The 12,684-nt window shown below is 44.0% G+C and overlaps 1 pseudogene; it reads left to right on the forward strand.

Annotated features, from left to right (window-relative positions):
- The first annotated feature begins 12,633 nt into the window (after positions 1-12,633).
- Positions 12,634-12,684, forward strand: part of LOC123158166 (uncharacterized) — a 34,866-nt pseudogene continuing 34,815 nt past the window's right edge.

The raw sequence follows: 12,684 nt of genomic DNA on the forward strand, positions 1-12,684 counted from the left end.
GACCATGATGAACCTACGAACTATGAGGAAGCGGTGATGAGCCCAGATTCCGTGAAATGGCTTGAGACCATGAAATCTGAAATGGGATCCATGTATGAGAACAAAGTGTGGAATTTGGTGGACTTGCCCGATGATCGACAAGCCATAGAAAATAAATGGATCTTCAAGAAGAAGACCGACGCTGACGGTAATGTTTCTGTCTACAAAGCTTGACTTGTTGTGAAAGGTTTTCGACAAGTTCAAGGAGTTGACTGCGATGAGACTTTCTCACCCATAGAGATGCTTAAGTCTGTCCGAAACATGTTAGCAATTGCTGCATTTTATGATTATGAAATTTGGCAAATGGGTGTAAAAACTGCATTCCTGAATGGATTTCTGGAAGAAGAGTTGTATATGATGCAACCAGAAGGTTTTGTCGATCCAAAGGGTGCTAACAAAGTGTGCAAGCACCAGCAATCCATTTACGGACTGGTGCAAGCCTTTTAGAGTTGGAATAAATGCTTTGATAGTGTGATCAAAGCATATGGTTTTATATAGACCTTTGGAGAAGCCTGTATTTACAAGAAAGTGAGTGGGATCTCTATAGCATTTCTGATATTATATGTGGATGACATATTGTTGATTGGAAATGATATAGAATTTCTGGATAGCATAAAGGGATACCTGAATAAGAGTTTTTCCATGAAAGACCTCGGTGAAGCTACTTACATATTGGGCATCAAGATCTATAGATGAAGATGCTTAATTGGACTTTCACAAAGCACATACCTTGATAAAGTTTTGAAGAAGTTCAAAATGGATCAGTCAAAGAAAGGGTTCTTGCCTATGTTACAAGGTGTGAAGTTGAGTCAGACTCTATGCCCGACCACTGCAGAAGATATAGAGAAAATGAAAGTCATTCCCTATGCTTCAGCCATAGGTTCTATCATGTATGCAATGTTGTGTAGCAGACCTGATGTATGTCTTGCTATAAGCATGGCAGGGAGGTATCAAAGTAATCCCGGAATGGAGCACTAGACAGCGGTCAAGAACATCCTGAAATACCTGAAAAGGACTAAGGATGTGTTTCTCATTTATGGAGGTGAAAAAGAGCTCGTCGTAAATGGTTGCGTCGATGCAAGCTTTAACACTGATCCGGATGACTCTAAGTCACAAACCAGATACGTATTTTTATTGAATGGAGGAGCTGTCAGTTGGTGCAGTTCCTAGCAGAGCGTCGTAGCGGGATCTAACGTGTGAAGCGGAGTACATTGCTACTTCGGAAGCAGCGAATGAAGGTGTTCTATCTGATCTAGCTATCATACCTAGTGCACCGGGTCCAATGAAAATATTTTGTGACAATACTGGTGCAATTGCCTTGGCAAAGGAATCTAGATTTCGCAAGAGAACCAAGCACATCAAGAGACGCTTCAATTCCATCTGTCATCAAGTGTCGAAGGGGTAATAGAGATTCGCAAGATACACACGGATCTGAATGTTGCAGACCCGTTGACTAAGCTTCTTCCACGAGCAAAACATGATCAGCACCAAAGCTCCATGGGTGTTAGCATCATTACTATGTAATCTAGATTATTGACTCTAGTGCAAGTGGGAGACTGAAGGAAATATGCCCTAGAGGCATTAATAAAGTTATTATTTATTTCCTTAATTCATGATAAATGTTTATTATTCATGATAGAATTGTATTAACCGGAAACTTAGTACATGTGTGAATACATAGACAAAACATATAGTCCCTAGTATGCCTCTACTTGACTAGCTCGTTAATCAAAGATGGTTATGTTTCCTAACCATAGACATGTGTTTTCATTTGATGAACGGGATCACATCATTAGGAGAATGATGTGATGGACATGACCCATCCGTTAGCTTAGCATTATGATCGTGTCAGTTTCATTGCTACTGCTTTCTTCATAACTTATACAAGTTCCTCAGACTATGAGATTATGCAACTCCCAAATACCGGAGGAACACTTTGTGTGCTACCAAACGTCACAACTTAAAAGGGTGATTACAAAGGTGCTCTACAGGTGTCTCTGAAGGTGTTTGTTGGGTTGGCATAGATCGAGATTAGGATTTGTCACTCCGTGTTTCAGAGAAGTATCTCTGGGGCCTCTCGGTAATACTCATCACTATAAGCCTTGCAAGCATTGTAACTAATGAGTTAGTTGTAGGATGAAGTATTACGGAACGAGTAAATAGACTTGCCGGTAACGAGATTGAACTAGGTATGATGATACTGACGATCGAATCTCGGGCAAGTAACATACCGATGACAAAGGGAACAATGTATGTTGTTATGCGGTTTGACCGATAAAGATCTTCATAGAATATGTAGGAACCAATATGAGCATCCAGGTTCCACTATTGGTTATTGACCGGAGACATGTCTCGGTCATGTCTACATAGTTCTTGAACCCGTAGGGTCCGCACGATTAATGTTTGATGACGATTGGTATTATGAGTTTATGTGATATGATGTACTGAAGGTTGTTTGGAGTCCCGGATATGATCATGGAAATGACAGGAGTCTCGAAATGGTCAAGACATAAAGATTGATATATTGGATCACTATATTCGGACACCGGAAGTGTTCCGGAGAAGTTTTAGATGAAACCGGAGTGCCGGAGGGTTATCGAAAACCCCGAGGGAACTAATGGGCCTCGATGGGCCATAGTGGAGAGAGAGAGGGGTGGCCAGGGCAGGCCGTGCACCCCCTCCCCTTGAGTCTGATTAGGACAAGGAAGGGGGCGCCCCCCCCTTTCCTTCCCCCTCTCCCTCTCCTTCCTTCCCCCTCTTCCCCTCTTTGTGGAATCCTACAAGGACTAGTAGTCCTAGTAGGACTCCCCTCTTGGGGAGCGCCTAAAGGGGCCGGCCGGCCTCCCCCTTACTCCTTTATATACGGGGGAAGTGGCATCCTAGGACACACAAGTTGATTGTTTAGCCGTGTGCGGTGCCCCCCTCCACAGATTTCCACCTCGTTCATATCGTCGTACTGCTTAGGCAAAGCCCTGCGCCGGTAACTTCATCATCACCGTCACCATGCCGTCGTGCTGACGAAACTCTCCCTCGACCTCAGCTGGATCTAGAGTTCGTGGGACGTCACCAAGCTGAATGTGTGCAGATCGCGGAGGTGCTGTACCTTCAATGCTAGGATCGGTCAGATCTTGAAGACATACGACTACATCAACCACATTGTCATAACGCTTCCGCTTTCGGTCTACGAGGGTACGTAGACAACAGTCTCCCCTCTCGTTGGTATGCATCACCTAGAGATAGATCTTGCATGATCGTACGATATTTTTTTAAATTACCTCGTTCCCCAACACCATCGCCCCCGGCGGGTGGAACCAAGTCTCCACTCCCGGGCCTAGGGCTGGGCTGGGGGCTTGGCACAGGGTCCTCTGCATCACCCCCGCCAAGGTCGAGCTCTTTGCTCCCTTCAATGCTCCAAGATGTCGGTGCTTCCTTTGGGAGAGGTGGACAAGGGTTTCCGTGTCCTCCTCCACCTCCCTGTCAGAGACAACAAAAACAAGAGGTCAGTCAACAAAGATAATTGGCTCTGCACAAGCTATCCTCAAAAAAACCATCCTTACTCTTCTGTAATAAGCATGGAGTCCAAGTTGAACTCCATGGGAGGTGAGGGCTCCCTTCTCCTCTTCAGGGGCGGTGGGGCCGAGCTCTCCGGCAGCTGCGGCGCCTGGCGTGGAGCCGGGGGATCAGGTGAAGACGAGTGATACGTCTCCATCGTATCTATAATTTTTGATTGTTCCATACCAATATTCTTCAACTTTCATATACTTTTGGCAACTTTTTATACTATTTTTGGGACTAACATATTGATCCAGTGCCCAGTGCCAGTTCCTGTCTGTTGCATGTTTTTTGTTTCGCAGAAACCCAATATCAAACAGAGTCCAAACGAGATAAAAACGGACCGAGATTTTTTTGGAATATTTATGATTTTTGGGAAGTAAAATCAACGCGAAACAGTGTTCGGGGTGGCCACGAGACAGGGGGCCGCGCCCCAGGGAGGCAGGCGCGCTCTGGGCTCTTGTGGGCCACCCGTAAGGCGGTTGATGCCCTTCTTTTGCCGCAAGAAAGCTAATTTTATGAGAAAAATCTGGGCAAAAGATTCACCCCAATCGGAGTTACGGATCTCCAGATATAAAGGGAACGGTGAAGGGGAAAAAACAGAGAACGCAGAAACAGAGAGATAGATCCAATCTCGGAGGGGCTCTCACCCCTCCCAAGCCATAGGAGCCAAGGACCAGAGGGGAAACCCTTCTCCCATCTAGGGAGGAGGTCAAGGAAGAAGAAGAAGAAGGGGGCCTCTCTCCCCCTTGCTTCCGGTGGCGCCGGAGCGCTGCCGGGGGCCATCATCATCACCGCGATCTCCACCAACACCGTTGTCATCTTCACCAACATCTCCATCACCTTCCCCCTTCTATATCCAACGGTCCATTCTCCCGCAACCCGATGTACCCTCTACTTGAACATGGTGCTTTATGCTTCATATTATTTTCCAATGATGTGTTGCCATCCTATGATGTCTGAGTAGATTTTCGTTGTCCTATCGGTGATTGATGAATTGCTATGATTGGTTTGAGTTGCATGTTTTATTATTGGTGCTGTCCTATGGTGCCCTCCGTGTCGCGCAAGTGTGAGGGATTCCCTTTGTAGGGTTTGCAATATGTTTATGATTTGCTTATGGTGGGTTGCGTGAGTGAGGAAACACAAACTCGAGTAAGTAGGTTGTTTGCGTATGGGATAAAAGGGGACTTGATACTTAATGCTATGATTGGGTTTTACCTTAATGAATCTTTAGTATTTGCGGATGCTCGCTAGATTTCCAATCATAAGTGCATAGAATTCCAAGTAAGGGATGATATGTTAGCTTATGCCTCTCCCTCAAATAGAATTGCAATAGTGATTACCGGTCTAGTAACATAGTCAATTGCTTAGGGACAATTTCACAACTCCTACCACCACTTTTCCACACTCGCTATATTTACTTTATTGCTTCTAATCAGCCCCTAGTTTATGTTTATGTGCTCTTTATTTTCCTGCAAACCTATCCAACAACACCTACAAAGTACTTCTAGTTTCATACTTGTTCTAGGTAAAGCGAACGTCAAGCGTGCGTAGAGTTGTATCAGTGGCCGATAGGACTTGAGAGAGTATTTGTTCTACCTTTAGCTCCTCGTTGGGTTCGACACTCTTACTTATCGAAAGAGGCTACAACTATCTCGTATACTTGCGGGTTATCAACGAGTTCTGTGAAGAAATCAAGCTCGAGATGGAGTCTGAATCATCCTCCGCGATCACCACTCGCCCGGCGGAAGAGGCCCTGCTCCTGGCGAGACGTGGAGATTGGCGGCACGCCACCTCGGCCTTGGTGGCTTTGATGGTAGTCTCTTCACCTTCTTGGCGGCTGGGTTGCCGGCAGCACGCCTACGGGTGCGCTGCTCGAGGTCCAGCTCGGTGGCTTGTGGCCCAACCGCAAGCCACTCCTCGAGCTCCGCCACCTCGCCGACCTCCTCCTCCCTCTGAAGATCCGTTACTGACGTGGCTAGGGCATCTAGCCCGGCAAAGTTATCCCCGGCAAGCTCTTCCCCAGCATCTCCTTTCGTGGCTTGCGCCTTGCTGCCACCTTGGGAAGAATTCCCGTCTTCAGCCTTCGCCTTGCTCTTTCCGGTGTTTCATGCCTTCCTCATCTCAGCAAGGCGGGCGGCCTTCCTCGACCCTCTTCAAGATATACGCCACCTCCACATGAGAGGTGGGCTTGTACATTCTAGTTTCAGTTCCGGTGGCCCTTTCCACCAGGGTGTTCGACCACTCAAGCTCTTCGTCTAGGGTGGGTAGATGCCAAGTGCTCGCTACCCCTTCGACATTGAAGTCCGGCATCCATTTCAATATCTGGTCTCGGGCAGAATTGACGTTCGGTTGCTGGGAGGTTGAACAACTCGAAGCGACCGAACAATTGGGAGCACAACCAGGCATGACCTTAAACTGATAAGTTGCTGGCCAATCCAGGAAGCAACCTCATCCTATGTGCCGCATCAGCATACAGCCACGCGCATCTGTCCCTTTCCTGCAACGGAGAGATGCAGAAGAGAAGAAAGTATGTCCCCACATGCTCGATGTTTAACCCGGCAGTCCTGAAATGGGTGATCCTATTTATTCCCGGGTGCAACCTATCCTCGGTAAGGCCCTTGGCGCTCCAAGCCTTGTTGCGCTCAACACATTCCTTCCGGGCTTCACAAACATTGGGGGCTTCCTTATCCTGGATCCAGCACCAATCCCCTCTCCATTCGTCCCTCCTCTCACGCTGGTACCCAGAGAGATAATCCCAGATCTTCCTTGCCACGTGTGGCATCCAACTAATGATTCTGGAGTGGTAAACTCTACTCTCCACTCGCAGGAGAAAGTAATGCCGGAATAGATCCACATTGGGCCTAACTCCAACGAAATTCTTGCACAAATGCCCAAAGATGGCCATAGTCTCCATTGCATTTGGCGTGAAATCGAGGAGGTGGAACCTGTAGATATTCATAATTGCCTCAAAAAACTCGGAGAACGGGGGACCAAGACCGCAGATGAAGTAAGCGCAGAAGAATCGATAGGAATCATGTGGATCCTCCTTCCCCGCCACATAAACCACAGGCGCTCCATGCCCTTTTTCAAAAGGCCTCCCCCACAGATACCCATACCTTGCCTGAAGGACTGGGCAGCTCAAGTTCGACGGGTTGAAGACGACATCTTCACTCTTCTTCTTGCTTAGCTCCGCCCCTCTCTTGCTTCCCTCAGTGGCGGCCTCCTTTGCCGCAGCTGTCTGCTTCTTCTTCTCCACAGGTTTCTTCCCCATTCCGGTGGCAGCGATGCGGAAGGGAGAGGGAATCGATAGGAAGGGCGGCAGCGAAAGGGAGAGAGTGGAAGAACAGTCACTTGGCTTGTGAAGGAAGAAGATGGGAGAGCGGGGCAGGAAACAGGTGAATCGTGCTGCTCCATTTTTCCTGCTCTTAAGAGGGAGAAGCGGGACGGAGGCACGACGCTTCAGAAATTTATCGTTTCACAGTAATTACGCAAAGTGGACGTTGGATTGACTAGTCATCATGGCAAACCGGCATGCGCAGCCCTCTCCTGCCATGTGTCCACGCACGGTTTGGGACCTAAACAACGTGCCCGCCACACATGTGGCTCAGGACCGGGGGCTTATGTCGGGGAAACTATACAGGAGTATATGTTTTCCACTGACTCGTGCACGGACAAACTAAGATCGAACCAAGATGTACCAGAAACCAAGAGATTCGAAGGAGCAACGAGCAGATCAGAGGGACCAAGACCAAGCCAAAGAAGCAAGATATCATCAAGAGAAAGTCCTCCCTTGTCGGGCAGGCGAGCCCGACAAGGGGCAAGGCCACCCCAAGAAGAAGACGACCAAGGTGTCCTGGCAGAGCCTGCCAGGACTTGCGGAGGCCAAAACCACCTCACCGACCACTCCACCATGACTCACGTCGTCGATCAGTGCGGTGTCAAGACACAAAGTGATTAAGTGGCAGCCATTCGCCACACGGCAGCCCCTTTCTACCAGAAAACCCACAGATGACACCCGTGCTATGATGAGTTAGACGAGCAGTGTTGGAGCTGGCAAGATAGCCCGGCAAGCCTTGTCGGGCAACCAACGACGTGATGTTAAGCGGCACATTAAATGTGCCATGTCAACCTGCAGAGTCAGGTATCATATTACTATTTGCTATCTTATCAGTGTCTAATGACTAATTTGCCACTGTGGTGACCCCTTAACCTATAAAAGGAGGCCCATGGCAATGGTTCGTGAGGTTGGAAGGTTGGATAACTCACACCCCCATACGCGCATAGTCGCTGCTGTCCTGAGGCAACCCTTGCCGGGCAAGTGTATTGCGCTCCACCACCATATTTCCACCATCAATCCACCAAAGTAGGAGTAGGGTTTTACGCCTCGCAGCGGCCCAAACTTGGGTAAAACTGTCTGTGTGATCTTTGCCTTGCTGCCCCATGTCCTTCTGCTCTTTGTGCAATGCGGCGCCCCCGTGCCGAACCAGCAAGGGGCCGTCCTGGTCCCATAGGTGGTCGTGGTTTCCCGCGACACCAAGTGACACCTAAGCAATCTAGGAGATACCACTCTCCAAAAGGTAATAGATTGTGTGTTGATGATGAACTCCTTGCTCTTGTGCTTCAAATGATAGTCTCCTCAACACTCAATCTCTCTCTCACAGATTTGGCTTTGGTAGGAGAAGGATTGGAATGAAAGCAACTTGAAGAGGCTTGAAATTAAGGTTGAAATGGTAAGAATGGAATCTCTTGATCTCAACACCTGAGCAGGTGGTTCTTTCTCAGAAAATGAAAGGTGGAAGTTGTGGTTCATTATGATGGCTCTCTTATTGAGTAAGAGGGGTGGAGGGGTAAAAATAACTTCCACACAAAATCCAACCATTACACACTTTTGACCAAACTCGGTGGCACCTACTGGAATTCTCGGTGAGACCGACCTATGCAAAAGATATGAACGTTTGGGGTCTCGGTGGGACCGACTAGATCATCTCGGTGAGACCGAAGTGCAATGGCAACGACTGAACCATGTTTCGGTAATTCCGATCAGTTTCACCCGGTGATTCCGAGATGAAGTGATTTCATCACAGAAACTTGGTCAGGCCATCTTGGTGGGACCGGGAGTTGTTTCAATCAAACCAAAAAACTAGGGTTTTGGCTATGGCAGTAGTAGGATCATCTCGGTGGGTCCAGAATGGATATATCGATGGGACCGAAATGATGAATTGGGATTTTGGACAGATGTGTTTTGGGAAAGTGATTGAGGGGTTTGGGAGCAATATCACTAAGCACTTGAGCAACAAGCTCATCCCCTTTTAATAATATTAGCTTTCCTAAGGGACTGAATGTATGTATCTTGGATCACTAAACCAAAAATGTAGAGTCTTGGGATAGCAAATTCTTGTCCTTCACATTTTGAAGGGGTTCTACATCTTCTTGTCCTCGCCATGCCACCATTGGATTTATCTAAAATATTCTAGTAGAACTATTAGTCCAATAATATGTATGTTCACATTGATTACCAAAACACCCAAGGGAGCAAATGTGCTTTCACAATGCTTCTATTTCTTCCTGTGGTTTTCACTAACCCATTCGTAGTGAACTTTCTAGATCCCATAAGATTCATGAAGATGTTCTTCCCTAAAAAAAGTGTGATGTTCCCTTCATGTGTTTTTCATGTTCCAGTGTTTTAGAAATAATGTAAATCTTGTGCAACTTTGTATCATATCCAAACGGTGTACCAATTATCTGACGGTTTTGTTTCTTTTCCTTTATTTGTTCATTGTTGCTTATGTTTTGTAATATTCCAAATATATTAAAGACTTTCCTAGTGGAAGTGTTAATCATGCATTTGAAAATATTAAACTTGTATAGGAAATTGTTAATCATGTATACAGAAAATGTTTGTGACATTTCAAAATGTCACGTGTTTAAAAAATGTATGTGACATTTTAAAATTAATTTTAAAATGAAAAAAAATGATGTAACTCATAAACAAATGTTTCATACATTCATAGAACTGTAAATTACATTTTAGAAAATGTTCGTGACTTTGAAAATTGTGTTTGTGACATTTTCAAAAAGAATGTATACAATGAAAATATGTTTGCATAATATATATTTTTATATAATTTAGAAAATGTATGTGACTTTAAAGAAAAATTCCCATGATTAAAAAAATGTTTGTGACATTTAAAATTGTTTATACAAGTAAACAAATGTTCATGTAGGTTAAAAAGGTTTATTTCTATTAAAAAAGTTTGTGACATTTTAAAGAAATGTTCATGTGTTTCCAAAAATGTCCGTGAACTTTTAAATGTAAAAATTGCCCATGTAGTTAGAAAATTGTTTACTGCAATTAAAAAGTACAAGATGTATTTGAAAAATGTTACTGTGTATTCAAGAAAGTATTCAAAACATATACTTTTTAAAAGTGCATCATGTATTTGAAAAATGTCCAACGTGTATATAAAAAGTATTTCACATGTGCGCTAAAAATGAACATTGTGTACCAAGAAAAGGTAGACATGTATTAAAAAATCGATAAAAACCGTAAAAAAACAAAACCAAGAAAGAAACAATGAAAGCCAAAGTAGACGAAGAAAGAAAACCCCCAAAGAAAACAAGAGATACAAATAAACAAAACCAAAATATAACAAACTTAAAATAAAAAAGCAAAGAAAACAGATGAAAAACAAATAAAAACAAAGTATAACGAAGGAGGAAAAGATAATACATATGAAAAACAAAGAAACCCAAGAGAAAATTAATAAAAACCAAATAAAACCGATGAAAAAAAAGAAAAATAAAAAATATATGGAAAAGAAGACAAAAATATAGCAGAGCGAACCAACACAGCGACAACAAAGGCAGCGATGCTAATGAGTTGACCCGATTCGATCGCCCATAGGTGATACCTAATAGGAATCCATACGAGGGGCACATAGCTTGCGTGGCATTAAGGGGAGTACGGGCGCTATGGTAGTGGAATGTGCTACAGAACAAAAAAAATGCTACACAATCACACCGAGGAACACTATGAAGATGGCGGTAATCAGGACTAGAACCCGTTAAGTGTGTGACCCTACACGTTTGGAAATAAGCAATCATGACCCGAACACCTTTCGGTCCATAGTTAACATCGGGATCTAGACATCATTATTAATTCCCCCATATTCACGAAGTTCTCTAATGGACCTTTATTTATGAATACCATTGTGTTTGCTTCAAGATACGTTTACAAAACCCAAGGTGAGATAATTGGAATCCTCATGATCAACTCATTGATCACTATACCTGTCATCCTTGTTACCGGTTTCATTCTCTTTACTCATGTCAGTGTTTTGGTATCCCATTGTTGCCATCACAAGTGTCTGGCCAGACGATAATGATACCAAAACACCGAGTGGCCCCAGAGAGTATCTCTCTATCGTGAGAGGAGAAAATCCCACTCTCGAACTATCAATACCAAGACATATGTTTCTGCTATACCCAAAAGTCACCTTTATTCACATCTAGTTACAGAGTGACATCCGGTAACCCCAAAGTAACCATCTGGTATGTTGGCATATGATATTCTGATGGTCTAAGTAACTGATAAATCATGAACAAGTTATATGAAAATACTGACAACATAACAACAATAATATATCTCAGTAATTCATAAGTTGGGTCTAACCAACACCACTGTTCTGCCAACAATGTGTTCTCATTATTGATAGCATCCTTGTTACAATAACAATGCTCATAATCAAGAAACCAAGATCATCATTGATACATGAGCTAGCAAGACTAGGGATCATCTTGGTGTTTATGTTTCCACACATGCAATTGGGTTTTCCTTCAAATCTCATATTCAAGAACCAATGCAATTATAGCATAGAAATATAAACTTAATTATGAACATGGAAATAGCATAATAACATTTATTATTGCCTCTAGGGAATATTTCCAATAGTCTTCCACTTGCACTAGAGTTAATAATCTAGTTGCATAAGTTCTCTAACACCAATGGCATTCCTGTGTTGCTTATGCTTTGCTTATGGTATAGACTTCGTCAATGGATCTAACATCTTCAGGTCCATGTGTATCTTTCATAGCTCTGTATCTCCGCGCTCCACAAAATTCATAATTTATGTGGAATCAACTTTGTATAAGTTTGAACTCTTGGTAGGACCTTGGCTTCTTAGCCCGGTCTATGGCGTCACTACTCTTAATAGTGCTCCATTTGCACAAGCCCACTTGAAACCATACCAAGCTCGGTGACGAACGTATTTAGTTCAAATACCCTCCATTGTCGCTTCCAAAGCGGCGGTATACTTTGCCTCTGTTGTAAAATCCGCCATAGTTTTCTACTTTAGAACAATTCCAACTTACTGTGTCACTATTTTGTGTATTCACAAAACCTTGATTGAAATTGAAGATCATCTGGACCAATGGTGAAGTTTGCATCAATGTAACTCCTTACAATGAGCATGCATCAATGTAAAACTTTACAACGAAGCTCTTCATCATGTCCATTTACGATAAATATTTCCTTAGAACTTCTCAAGAACTTAATGATAGTTTCCGCTGTTGTGGTCCATTTGATCAACACCTTGCTCAATTTGGTATCTTGCACATAACACTGAGAGCACGACACATATCTAGTTGTGTACATAGCATGGCTTATATGACAAAATCATACACAAATTTATATAGAATCTCACTCATATCTTCTTGCTCATCAGTCCTCTTAGGATACTGACTCTTGCTCAAAACTTTTCATGTGACCTCAGCAAGACCACTTCTTGGTGTATAGTGAACCATTTTGTATCTTGTCAATATCTCCATGTGACCTCGGAAAGAACACTTCTTGTCGTTTCCATACTAACCTTTTAGTATTCTGTCAATATATGTTGAGGTTGTTTAGGGGGATGGCTGCTACAGAGATGGCGATGTGTGACCTCGTGTGTTGCTCTTCTAGTGTTGGGCCTTTTATAAAGGTTGTTTAGGTGGATCCGACAGTGCAGTTGGTAGTCCATACAACCATCCATACGAGCGGCGATGGTCATATGGAACACCGTCTTTCGTGATGGTCCAGGAGTATGTTTGAGG

The sequence above is a fragment of the Triticum aestivum genome, chromosome 7B (assembly GCF_018294505.1).
Source record: "Triticum aestivum cultivar Chinese Spring chromosome 7B, IWGSC CS RefSeq v2.1, whole genome shotgun sequence".
Taxonomy (NCBI): Eukaryota; Viridiplantae; Streptophyta; class Magnoliopsida; order Poales; family Poaceae; genus Triticum; species Triticum aestivum.